At 47.4% G+C, this 13,785-nt stretch overlaps 3 non-coding genes across 3 annotated transcripts; 1 reads left to right on the top strand and 2 right to left on the bottom strand.

Annotated features, from left to right (window-relative positions):
* Positions 1–431: 431 nt before the first annotated feature.
* Positions 432–505, bottom strand: trnat-agu (transfer RNA threonine (anticodon AGU)). Its single transcript has one exon. It is a non-coding gene; the product is annotated as a tRNA-Thr (tRNA).
* A 9,183-nt stretch (positions 506–9,688) lies between these two features.
* Positions 9,689–9,762, bottom strand: trnat-ugu (transfer RNA threonine (anticodon UGU)). The gene has a single exon. It is a non-coding gene; the product is annotated as a tRNA-Thr (tRNA).
* A 2,055-nt stretch (positions 9,763–11,817) lies between these two features.
* On the top strand, positions 11,818–11,899 carry trnas-gcu (transfer RNA serine (anticodon GCU)). Its single transcript has one exon. It is a non-coding gene; the product is annotated as a tRNA-Ser (tRNA).
* Positions 11,900–13,785: the final 1,886 nt, after the last annotated feature.

The raw sequence follows: 13,785 nt of genomic DNA on the forward strand, positions 1-13,785 counted from the left end.
TACCATTCACCGCCAGATTAAGGCTCCTTTCGCTCAGGAGGCACTGGTTGAAATCCCACAGCTGGCATTTTCCTGGTCAGGTCCATTATCCATGACTGGAAGGATTTGGCAGCAAAGGACTGTCAGATTGTACAACACAGCTGACACTGCATTGGCAAGCTAGAATTCTACCACTGAACAACCAATGCCACATGGGGAAACACTGTCGGAGAAAAAATTAAACTGTCAAGTGGCTGAGCCTATGCAAAGTGGCGCTGAATGACAAAACATCACAATGTCATACTCTTTGGATTTAGCACCTTCTGGCGTAATGGGATCCACAACAATCATGTCAGCTGTGGATGCACGGTAGACTCATTTTTGAAGGGCAAGTGACAAAAAGAGGTACGTGGATCAAAATTCAGCTGTCAAAGTTTCACGGACCACGCACCAGGCACTGCTGGGATTTGAACCCAGGATCTCCTGTTTACTAGACAGGCACTTTCACCAGCTAAGCCACAGCGCCAGCTGAGCAAGTAACCCCGGCAATGCTGCCTTTACTCTTCTAGACATTAACTGCTTGCAACGTTGAGACAACGCCACTTGTCGTGTGTCATTTGGTCAGCAGGTGGGGAATCCCGTATGTATTTGGCACCGATACAAAGGGTTTACCAATTGGGAGGAATGCAAGGGCTCTCCAAAAGAGTCCAACACAAGTGTCACAAGAGGGTCTAGAAATGGTCCCTGGGACTGACACAAATAACTAGGCTGTTAATCTGGACTAACATAACATAATAACCACATGGAAAACAAAACGCAGTGTATGAATGCCTTTTAAAAAGTGGACTCTGGAGGGTCAGGGTGGCATTTCTCCTGAAAACAGTCTTTGTACCTCAACGTGACCTCTGATAAAAAGTATAAAAACCAGAGTCATGGAAATACCAGTAGAGGACTGCTGGAATTGGAACCAATGAGCCCCTCTTTTCTAAGCATGTAATTCTAAGCATTGGGCCTGCGAAGCATGCAAACTTGACAATGGTGCCTTTAGTAGAAAAGGAAATCCTGTGCATCTGACACGGACACAAAAACAGTTCACGCACCGTGACTGCATGAAGCAGATCAATGGGGGCGGCGACCCCATTGTCCTCTACCCAAAATTTAGACCCCGAGTGCAAAGAATGCGGACCGTGAAGGAACAACAAAAGCCCCCGTCAACAACACCCCGCCCTCATAACCAACAGGACACCATCACAAGAAAAACCTATCCAAGGGCACCTATGGCGTCAGTGTACGTCAGGTTGGGGTTTACACACCTTGTCTGGTCCTCAGGGCGTCCGGTGGCATGAGGTGAGACCCTACGGAAGTAGCACTATAGGCGCTCCACATCAATTAACAATACTGTTATTGGAGGAAGGAAAGAAATCGGGGCACAAACACCAGTCATGTTCTCGGTCGGTAACCTATCACTCACGCCGGGTCCACCGCACCACCACCAGAGGTCAGCCCTGAGGATCGGCCAGAAGAAGGCATCCACCAGTAAGGTAGAATTACACTAAGAGGTATTAATGCCGGGTTGTACCAATCGGGAACCTGTGGAAACGGTAATGCACATAAATTTACCTTTCGCCACTGTGCTGCTGAATATAAGCTTACCTTTGACCTCTGTAACCTTGGAGTGCGCTATGGCGAATGGCCTACAATTAGCCAATAAAACAAAGCATTCCTTGTAGAATTTAGGCAATCAATCCCGCTACCTCTCACATGCAAAGCAAGTGCTATGCCATTTGAGCTAAGGTCCATTCTCAGAACTATATTGGTTCTTGAATTAACTGACTACTGGATCGTGGGAGGGAGCAAAGCAGCGGCTCAACATAGTCAACAGTGCATCCCATGCCGGAAAGCTCGAGGAGCAACGGAGGAACAAAAGATGGCTAACTTACCTCAAGACTGCATTGAGCCTTCCCCACCAATTACCTATGGTGGCATGGATTGTTTTGGCCCCTTTCACACAAAACAAGGGCGTAAAGAACAAAAACAGTACGGCCTACTATTCACTTGTCTATGTTCTGGAGGTGTTCACATAGAGATGCTCGAGGACATGACCACTGACTCATTCATCAATGCCCTAAAATGCTTCTTTGCCATCAGAGGTGCTGTTTGGCACATCCGATCATATCAAGGAACATACTTAGTTTGAACTGAAAATGAAATGGAAAAGTCACTAAAGGAAATAAACACAGAAAGAGTAGCAGAATACCTGGCAGACAAGCAATGCAACTTTGTCATAAATGCAAGCCATATGGGAGGTGTTTGGGAGCGCCAGATCAGAACCATCAGAAGCATGCTCATTTCAGTCCTAGCAAACAGTGCTGGCAGGTTGAATGACAGTTCCTTGAGAACCTTTCTTTATGAAGCCATGTCTGTTGTGAATAATCACCCTCTTACTGTGGACAATGTAAACAACCCATGTGTCTGGAACCACTGACACCTAACCACCTGATTACCATGTAGTCATCTATTCCCATGCCACCACGTGTTTCCAAAATGGCGCCGCAGAGGGCTGCCTCGGTGTGTTGGTCCTCCAGCACCTGGACTCCGCAGGAACCTATGCTAGGATCTTGTTTGTGGACTTCAGCTCCGCCTTCAACACCATCCTCCCAACTCTGCTCCAGGAGAAGCTCTCCCAGCTGAGCATGCCTGACTCCACCTGCAGGTGGATTACAGACTTCCTGTCTGACAGGAAACAGTGCGTGAAGCTGGGCAAACACATCTCAGATACAAAAACCGTCAGCACCGGATCCCCCCAGGGCTGTGTTCTTTCTCCTCTGCTCTTCCTGTACACAAACAGTTGCACCTCCAGTCACCAGTCTGTCAAGCTCCTGAAGTTTGCGGACGACACCACCCTCATCGGACTCGTCTCTGACGGCGACAAGTTCACCTACAGGTGGGAGGTTGACCATCTGGCGACTTGGTGCAACCTGAACAACCTGAAGCTCAACACCCTAAAAACAGTGTAGATGGTTGTGGACAACAGGAAGAACTCAGCCTCTCCTGTCCCCATCACCCTCTGTGACTCTACGATTGACATTGTGGAGTCCTTCCGCTTCCTGGGTACCATCATCTCCCAAGACCTCCAGTGGGAGCCGAACATCAGCTCCCTCATCAAGAAGGCACAGCAGAGGATGTACTTCCTACGTTCCTATGGCAGCTGAAAAAATTAATCCTGCCAAAGACAATGATGGTGCACTTCTACACCCCCATCATTGAGTCCATCCTCACCTCCTGCAATCTTCCATCCCTCCAGGATCTGTACGCCTCCAGGACCCTGAGGCGTGCAGAAAGGATTGTGGCCGATCTCTCTCACCCCGGATACAGTCTCTTTGAGAGGAGGCTGCGGTCCATCAGGACCAAAACCTCATGCCACAAGAACAGTTTCTTCCCATCTGCTGTCAGCCTCATCAACAAGGCCCGGAACCCCCTGGCACTGTTCACACCCCACCTCTGCCTCATTCTGCCACTTTGACACTCTATATGTGTTAAATTAACGCTCAGTTTGGACTCTTAGGAAAAACAATCAGACTGCACTTCCGGAATAACAAACAAAAAACAGACTGTGTACATATACTTTTACTGCATTCTGTATATTTTGTATTTTCATTTTTTAATAGATGTGTCTGCACCTACTTCACCAAAACAAATTCCGAGTATGCGTTTGATCATACCCGGCAATAAAACCATTTCTGATTCTGATTCTGACCACCTGGTAAATTTGTCAGGGAGGACTTGTCAGACACTCTGCTTCAGACTCTGCTTCCTCTATGGAAGGTATGTCAGTGGAATTGAGAAGGGCCTCAAAGTATTCCTTCCACCATCCGACTACATCCCCAGTCGAGGTCAGCAGGCCTCGTCTCCACTGTAAACAGTGTGGACTGGGCACTGCTTCCCTTTTCAGAGGCGCCGGATGGTTTGCCAGAACCGACCGAAAGTCGTGCTCCATGGCCTCACCGAATTCCTCCCACACCCGAGTTTTTGCCTCGACAACCGCCGGAGTCGCGAACCATTTGGCCTGACAGTACCTGTCAGCTGCTTCCGGAGTCCCACAAGCCATCAATGCTGGATAGGACTCCTTCTTCAGCTTGACGGCGGCCCTGACCTCTGGTATCCACCATCCGGTTCGGGGCCTGCCGCCACGACTGGCACCGACCGCCGGTGCTTCCCCCCGGGATGCAGGTGGAGCTCTGCCAGAGGTGAGAGTTGAAGACTCGACGAATGGGAGACTCTGCCAGACGTTCCCAGCACACCCTCACTACTTGTTTGGGTCTACCAGGTCTGTCCAGCATCCTCCCCCGCCATCTAATCCAACTCATCACCAGGTGGTTATCAGTTGACAGCTCAGCCCCTCTCTTCACCTGCCTGTCCAGAACATGCGGACGCAGGTCTGATGATACGACAACAAAGTCAATCATAGACCTGAGGCCCATGGTGTCCTGGTGCCAAGTGCACTTATGGACATCCCTATGTTTGAACATGGTGTTAGTTATGGACAAACTGTGGTTCGCACAGAAGTCCAATAACATCACACCGCATGGGTTCAGGTCAGGGAGGCCGTTCCTCCCAATCACGCCCGTTCAGGTCACACTGTCATTGCCCACATGGGCGTTGTAGTCTCCGATCTCCCGTTTGGCGCCTACGCACAAATGACAGTCAGGAGCTTTTCCCCAGCCCGAAGGCGTAGGGAAATTACCCTCTCGTTCACCGGGGCTGACTCCAACACAGAGGCACCAAGCCGGGGGTCTATTAATAAGCCCACACCAGCTCGCTGCCGCTCCCCTGCAGCAACTCCAGAGTAGAACAAGGTCCAGCCCCTCTCGAGGAGTTTGGTTCCGGAACCCAAACTGTGGGTCGAGGTGAGTCCAACTGTCTAGTCGGAATATCTCAACCTCTTGCACATGTTCAGGTTCCTTCCCCACCAGAGAAGTGACATTCCATGTCCCAAGAACCAGTTTTTTTTCAATTTTCATGGACAGCCAAGGTGTTGAGGGAGTCTGTTTCAGGGGCCTTAGAATCTCATCTCTGCTATTTGCAGATGATGTGGTTCTTATGGCCTCTTCGGGCTGTGACCTTCAGCATTTACTGGGACGGTTTGCATCTGAGTGTGAAGCATCTGGGATGAGACTCCAAATTTGAGTATCTCCAAATCAGAGGCCACGGTTCTCAGTCGGAAAAGGGAATGAGGTCCTACCCCAGGTGGAGGAGTTTAGGTATCTTGGGGTCTTGTTCACGCGTGAGGGAAAGTGGGAGCGTGAGGTCGACAGACGGATCGCGCAGCCTTGGCAGTAATGCGGTCGCTGTACCGGACCGTCGTGGTTAAAAAGCTCTCAATTTACCGGTCGATCTATGTTCCCACCCTCACCTATGGTCATGAGCTTTGTGTCATGACCGAAAGAATGACATCTCGGATACAGGCGGCTGAAATGAGTTTCCTCCATAGGGTAGCTGGACTCACCCTAAGAGATAGGGTGAGGAGCTCAGTCATCCGGGAGGGCTCAGAGTAGAGCCGCTTCTCCTTCACATCGAGAGGAGTCAGTAGAGGTGGCTCGGGCATCTAGTCCGGATGCCTCCCGGACGCCTCCCTGGTGAGGTGTTCCGGGAAAAGGCCCCGGGGCAGACCTAGGACACGCTGGAGGGATTATGTCTCACAGCTGGCCTGGGAACGCCTTGGTGTCCTCTCGGTGGCCGGGGACCGGGAAGTCTGGGCTTCCCCACTAAGACTGCTGCCCCCGCGACCCGGACCTGGAAAAGCGGAGGAAAATGGATAGATGGATGGACTTGTATACTACAATGAGATGGAGACAAGTGCAATATTTATCGGAACAGTTCTGGAAGGAGTATCTGACCAACATTGCTCTGAGACAAAGATGGCATACGCCAAGAAGAAACATGCAAGTTGGAGATGTGGTGATCGTCAAAGAGGAGGAGGTTCCCCGAAATGAACAGAAACTGGCCATAAGAGTGACGATGGACCAGTGAGGACAGTTAGGGTGTTTCACGATGCTTCAATGTCCCGCATTGGCATGTGAATGCACTCGAGAGCAATAAATGCATGGAGGACATCAGTAAAGCAAGTGTGAACTCTTTACTGGACCAGGTCAGCTAAGGAACAAAGACAGTACATCTGCAAGCTCTTCAAAGGACACGTAAAGAGTACAGCCATAGCAGAGGATGGTTTCGATCCATCGACCTCTGGGTTATGGGCCCAGCACGCTACCGCTGCGCCACTCTGCTGCTAACATCTGTACAAGTACCCTGCTTTGTGCGGCTCCTTTTGAGTGTCCTCTGTTGTCAGCAAACCTCACAAGGTCACAGTTTTTTCCTGATCAGGGCACCATTTTAGGTTGGGTGGATGAGGGTGGATCGAAAGCGCCAGATTAAGGTTCCTTACGCTCGGGAGGCACTGGTTGAAATCCCACAGCTGGCATTTTCCTGGTCAGCTCCATTATCCACTACTGGAATGATTTGGCAGCAAAAGGCTGTCAGATTGTACAAGACACCTGAACACCTTAAGAAGAAGATTAAGAGAGGTCTTGTTCGAGTGAGAAGGGTTTGTTTTACCCGACTGGTTGTTGCAAACGCAGCCCTGCTCAAGGTTCAACGTGACATAAAAAGGAGAAACTCCCCGTCGGGGAATCAAAACCCGCCATGACAGGCGGAGATACTGTCCACTATACTAACGAGGACTGCTGCTGAGTTGATGTGGTGTCGATTGGCCAAAGGGGAATTCAGAACAGGCTCGTGGCCCATGACCATTTTTATGGTAGCTGGAGACTTCAACCAATGAACTCCATCAATTTTCTGTACCGCTTATCCTCATCAAACGGTTTGTATTCCCCACCCGTTACCAGCATGGGGACATTCCAACCCAAGATGAGAACACACTGGACCACGTACACAGCCACAGATGTGGCACAGACGCAGCTTCATCCTACCCCCACATTTCGCCCAGACAGAAAATGCAGAGGAACACCTTTGCAGCTGAAATTGCTTAGTTGGGAGAGCGTTCGACTGACTATCTGAAGGTCCCTGGTTCAATCCCAGGTTTCATCACAAAAACATGGTAAACTACAGTAAAAGTGAAACAGCACAAATACTTCTAAATATTTTGTCTTTGAACTGCTCTGCTTTCATGTTTTTATGTGGGTGTTCGTGGTGTGGCGGTGCCACTTCCGCTATTGTTTGCTATTTACGACCGCCTGTTAGAATAAAATGTAGATACAAGTATTATTTTGTTAGTTATCACCCTTATATCCATTTGCTTAGACAATAGAAAGTGTTTGAATGTGCTGAAGAAGGAATGTTCCTGTGACCCTGATTAGAGACCCCCAGCGACCCCCAGGTCCTGGAGGTGCCTGGATGCGCCAACAGCGACCCTGCGGATGCTCATGTTAATCCTGCAAGAATGTGTCAAGATAAGAACTCATAAAACATTAAAAGTAATTGCTCTCACATACATACACACTCACATAGACAAACAAATACAGCTCGTGCAACTGCCTTCTCCACCCCCCCTTAGAGTTGCACGACCATGTAGTAGGGACCCCCGAAAGAGAATAAAAGGAGAGGAGTGTGAACTGCATATTCAGAGTGCAGCGGCATGTCACTGGGTCTCCTCGCTGCGAGTAACTTTGAATATTGTTGTCTGTCTCTTCTGTATTTCTGTATTTAAGTGTTTTTACAAGTTGTCACAGGAGTTTGAACCTGACACCGCCGGAGTATACCTATTACACGTAGTATACCTATTAGCATTAGCAACAGTTATTTGTATGTTATAATTATTTGTGAAATTTCTCTAACTGAGCTTCAGCCAAAGCAAAGCCAGGTAAAAACTTAATCATGTGTCCCTTTGTTCTCATAGTTGCATCTTGTTTGAACCAAATTACAAATGTGTTTTTCATAGTTTTATTTGCTTAGAGCCCAAAAAAGATTGCCCATCCAAACTTCTCCAACTGCTGCCCCAACTGGACCAGTGAAGACTGGAGGGAGGGTATTTCTGTTGGACCACAAGCGCTGGCCGACTCCAATGAAGTCCACAATTGATGATCTCCTAGATAAACACTAGCAAAGACCCCAACAGCATGCTGCATCCAACAAAATTGCACATTTCTAAATACATAAAACACAACAGTAAATTTCTCAACACATCATCTTCACTAAATACCAGCCCAGAGAAACTGCAACATACACAGCAGCTTTGGTAGTTGCTAAGCACTACCACTGCTGTGCCTGTCGTGACACTGCCTGCAGCTATGGTTATTTCACCACCTCAAAATATCAAGCGGATGGGACATCAACACATGACTTTTATCAACAAGGCCCAGTCAGATACTCTTATTGCTGCAGAAGGTCTGACAGACCCTAAGATGCCGTTTAAAGAGTTCAGTCAAACAGACTTCTTCCAGGAAGAGCTGGATGAGACAAGAAAAGGGTGGAGGAAAAACAGCAGAAGAAGAGGAAGAGGGAGGAATCTCCTCCACCCCCTGTCCGAAAGTGCTTCTGCAGGATGCAGCTGAAGCTGGGCCCGAAAAGCCCCCACATCCATCTACTGCCCAGCCAAAGTGTTCTCCATCTATAGAGAGCACAGGATAAAAAAAGAGATGAGCTGGAGGGATTTCCAGGCCTCTCCTTTCTATGAAAAGGAGAAACAAAGACGGCAAAATAAGTGAACAATATATTTATTATTCATATCTGCTTACATGTGGATTATTATTATTTTTTATTATTATTGAGAGTGTTCTTGAGTGTGGCAACCTGATAAATAAATATTCTTTGTTACATTGCATTGATTTTGTATTTTATTTCAAGCACTGGTATCAATATAAGCCTTATAGTGTCACGGTACGGCATGTCTTTGTTGAGGTGCGACCCCAGGATGCAGAGAGCAGGACCAAATGCAGGTAAATAATATTTATTTCATGCATTAATTGCAGCAGCAGGAAAAGGCAACTCAACTAGCTGACGGACAAACTATACAATGATCCCACACAGGGAGACGCACACACCTGAACTAAATAGATACACAAATTAGGGACAGGTGTGGGTAACTATGGCAACTAAGGCAGACAAGGCAAAAGAGGAAGTCCAACACAAAAAGAGTTCTAAATGGAAACCAAAACCTAGACCGGGAACTCAAACATAAACTGTCACGTGCAAACCCACACAGGGCGTGACAGATAGCAATAGTTTGTAATGATATAGAGATTAATTGGAAAAAATAATCTTGTGGAGAAGAAAACAGTGACTTGACTAATGGCTTAGACGGGATTTGAAAACACTGACTTCATTTCTCTGAAGTCTCTCTGCTTCTCTGACGTCTCTCTCGCATCCTGATTGGCTGGCAGCAAATGTCAACACCACACACGCGGCCCCCACTTGGCAAGCGAGAATTCTACCACTGAACCACCAATGCCACGTGGGGACACACTGTAAGAGAAAACAATTAAACTATCAAGTGGATGAGCCTCTGCAAAGTGCTGCTGAATGACAAAACATCACAATGTCATCCTCTTTAGGTTCAAGCACCTTCTCGCGTAACGGGATCCACAACAATCATGTCAGCTGTGGATGCACCATTGACTCGTTTTTGAAGGGCAAGTGATGAAAAGAGGTACGTGGGTCAGAAATCAGCTGCCAAAGTTTCACAGACCAATCAGCTAGGCACTGCTGGGATTTGAACCCAGGATTTCCTGTTTACAAGACAGGCACTTTGACCAGCTAAGCCACAGCGCCAGCCGAGCAAGTCACCCTGGCAATGCTGCCTTTAGTCTTCTAGACATAAACTGCTCCAACGTTGAGACGACGCCATTTGTCGTGTGTCATTCGGTCAGCAGGGGGAGTATCCCGTATATTTGGCACCGATACAAAGGGTTTACCAATTGGGAAGAATGCAAGGGCTCTCCAAAAGAGTCCAACACAAGTGTCACACAAGGGTCTAGAAATGGTCCCTGGGACTGACACAAATAACTAGGCTGTTCATCTGGACTAACTGTTAGAATAAAATGTAATTACAATTATTATAGTGTTAAGTTATCACCCTTATATCCGTTTGCTTAGACAATAGACAATAGTCTTGAGTGTTTTGAAGCAGGAACATTCCATGACGCTGACCAGCAACTGCCAGCACCACTAATCTTGCAGGTGTCTGGGAATGCCAGCAGTGACCTTGAAGATGTTCCTGTTCATCATGCAAAATGTGCCAAGACAAGAACTCATGCACAAAAAGTAATTATTCTCACATACACACACACACATAGACAACAAGTACAGCTTGTGCAACTGCTTGCTTCCCCCTCCCCTTAGAGTTGCACGGCCATGTATTAGGGACCTCCTAAAGAAATAAAAAGAGAGGAGCATGAATGGCATACTCAGAGTGGAGCAGCATTGGGTATGTTGTTTCACTCTCCTCGCTGCGAGCAACTTTGGATATTGTTGTCTGTCTCTTCTGTAATTAAGTGTTTTTACAAGTGTCACAGGAGTTTGAACCTGACACTAACATAACATAATAACCACGCAGAGTGTATGAATGCCTTTTAAAAAGTGGGCTCTGGGGGGTCAGGATGGCCGAGCAGTCGAAGGCGCTGCATTCAGGTTGCAGTCTCTAATGAGGCGTGGGTTTAAGTCTGTTGTGGAAAAATTTCCATCATCCCAAGTAGGATAGAGAATGCCTGAAATAAATACATAACTCTGCCAGTTTTTATTACCTTTGCAAAACAAAGGGGCCAGACAACACACAGTATGCATGGCGGCCTGTAGGTGTCTGGCCAAGAGTGGTCTCTTGGCGGGAACTTTTACACTCCATAGCATGCAAATGAATTATATTACAATAGAATAGAGACATTCATGTCACTCCCCCGATGCCACCCTCATGTATGGGGGTTAGTCTACACACCCATTCTTCTGGCACAGTTTGTCACACCCATGCGAGGTAAGCTCCTAGGGTCAACCATTTGGTGGGACCTCTTGATGTTCCCTTTCCCATGAAGGTAAGTTGGCAAATAGTTTGTAAAGGTGTGACTTTGGTCTCTTGATTTCATCAACATCGATCACGAAACACAGCCAGACAATTACATATTAAGACCAGACATGTACAGTTGGGAGGTGACATACAACAAATGTTCACAGCATTAGGTCTGCAAAGTGTTCAGCTGATGCACATTTACTGGAAAGGAAAATGGGCTTTTGTCACGGTAGCCGTGCCGACACAAGCTAAAATGTTTCTCCCGCCAGGACAACACCCACATGAAATTCAAGCTATGCTCACAGACGAATAAGAACCAGCTAGAATGAGCAATCTGCACCTCCAAGTCTGAGTTTATGGTTCTTGCCCAGAAAAGCATAGCTCACAGCCGTAATTGTATAGTGGTTCCTACTCTGTGTTGTGGCCGCAGCAACCCCGGCTGATTCAGGGTCATGGCAGGTGTGTGTTGCTTTTGTAATTGGATTGTCTGAAAAGACAAGATTGTCTGTCCACTTGAAGTGTGGTGATGTAAAAATACACTAGTTTTGACCACACCTGTATTTTTAGTAAACATTATTAGCATGCAATGAATCAAAGTATAAGGTACGATGTCGGAGATCAAGAACGCTTTTGTTGGGAAAAAAAGCCATAACATATCATTTCAACAATACGGGTATCAAACCCGCTATTTCTTGCATGTAGAGCAAGAACTCTAGCCTTTGAGTTAAATCCCCCCGCTGCACAAGAAGGCTGCCGCAATTTCTGCAACACCAAAACACTAATTAAGATGTGTCATTTTGAGTCAACAAGACCATGTCCACAAAGGAGATGAGGTGACCGAGATGTTAAGGTGATGGACTGCTAATCCATTGTGTTCTGCACGCATGGGTTTGAATCCCATCCTCATCGGACTATACAAATGCACCAGTTTTGACACCACCTGTGTTTTTAGGAAACATCATTAATCCAAGTATCCGGTACGATGTGGGAGATTGAGAATGCTTTTTTGGCAAGAAAAGGGCATACTATACCATTTGGAGAATGCAGGCATCGATTCCACTTCATCTCACATGCGAAGTGAGCGCTCTACCATTTGTGGTCATACAAGAATGGGATTTGTTTTTGTGTCCTTCGAATGAAATGCTTTCCGCATGTTGCAGAATTTTCCACAGGAAAAAAATCTTTAAGATGTATCAAGAAAAGGGCTGAACCGCCCAATGTGGGGCTCGAACCCACATTGCTCTCTCAACTGAGCTAACCGGGCCTTTTTCAACCAAGAAATCACTTTTTTTTTTTTTTTTAATTTATGTGGTCTTCTCGATGTTTGATCAATTCCACACCCAACCTAGTTCCCATGGGAACAAAGGAGCGAGAGGTTCAGTCATAGCTGAGAAATTTGGAAGTGTAGTCATCTTAACCCTCCCGTTATGTTCATTTGTCAGGAACAGCCATGATGTTCCCGGGTCAGTTTGCATGTTTATTTATCTGAAAGAGGTCCAAAACCAAAAAAATCCCCACAAGCATTGTTAGTTATTAACTACTAACTCCATTACTAACTATTCTATCAATGTTTAGTGCAATGGTGTACCTTACCTCTCACAGGTAATGGTTTAATTCATTTTAATTAATTAATTAACTTAATTAATCAGAGGCATCATGACCAGTCTGCATCAAAACATTATCTGAAATCCTGTGACAGGTTTCTGGCATTGATTCTCAATTCAGTTGCCATCCCTGATAGATGGTAATGGTAATGGTAATCATGCCCGCGTGGCAGGCGAGTCTCTTTGCTTGTCTGACGTCTGTGTCGTATCCTGATTGGCTGGCAGCAAATGTCAACAACACGCGCGCGGCCCCCGCTTGGCAAGTGAGAATTCTACCACTGAACCACCAATGCCATGTGGGGACACACTGTAAGAGAAAAAAATCAACTGTCAATCAACTGGGTGATTGACAGCGGGAAATTGTGTGTAAGACTCCCACAGTACAGGCACAGCCACAGGCGTAGACGGTGACTACTCTCCGCTGACGAAAGGCGACTGGCTCCCAGTTGCATGGGGACGACACTCCCGACGTCGTCAGACGACGCTCCACTGCCGGAGCAGGGAGGGAGGAGTGGTGCCGGAAGAGCCCCGGGAGGTGGGATTTGGAGCCGACGTGTGGGTTGGAGAGGCTCCGCCCGATACGCGTTTCGTAGCGCCTTGTCATTCCAGCAGCTCCCTGCAGCTATCCCGGTTAGCTCAGTTGGTCAGCGTGTGGTGCTAATAACGCCGCGGTCATGGGTTCAACCCCCCGTACTGGCCACTCTTCTTTATGTGCTCCAGGAACAACAAAACGGCGACAACCCACTGGCCCCCATATCCAACATCACACCACCCACCCACCTGTGAAACACCCTCGACAAGGCCGCTGAAAGACCGGGGAGAGGTAAAGAAAACAGCATGTCAAAGCAGAGTGGCAACAAACCTCTCGGTCACCGAGACTGCAAGAAGCAGATCAATGGGGACAGTGGACCCCATTATCCTCTACCCAAAATTTAGACCACCATTGTAGAGAACGCGGGCCGCGAAAGGACAACACCCCAGCCCTCATAACCAACAGTACTCCACCACAAGGTAAACAGCATGGTGGCAACAAATGCCCAGCCAAAGCGTCACAGACAGCATTCCAACCTGTGCGGGGAAACCCATTGGATTTCAAGTCACCGTGACTGCTTGGAAAAGACCAATGGGGCCAGGTGACCCCATTGTCCTAGAACCAAAATTTTGCTGATGTCAAGGATCAGCTGGCAACAT

The sequence above is a fragment of the Doryrhamphus excisus genome, unplaced genomic scaffold (genome assembly GCF_037039965.1).
Source record: "Doryrhamphus excisus strain RoL-2023G ecotype Guam unplaced genomic scaffold, RoL_Dexc_Guam_v1.1 HiC_scaffold_24, whole genome shotgun sequence".
NCBI classification, from domain to species: Eukaryota; Metazoa; Chordata; class Actinopteri; order Syngnathiformes; family Syngnathidae; genus Doryrhamphus; species Doryrhamphus excisus.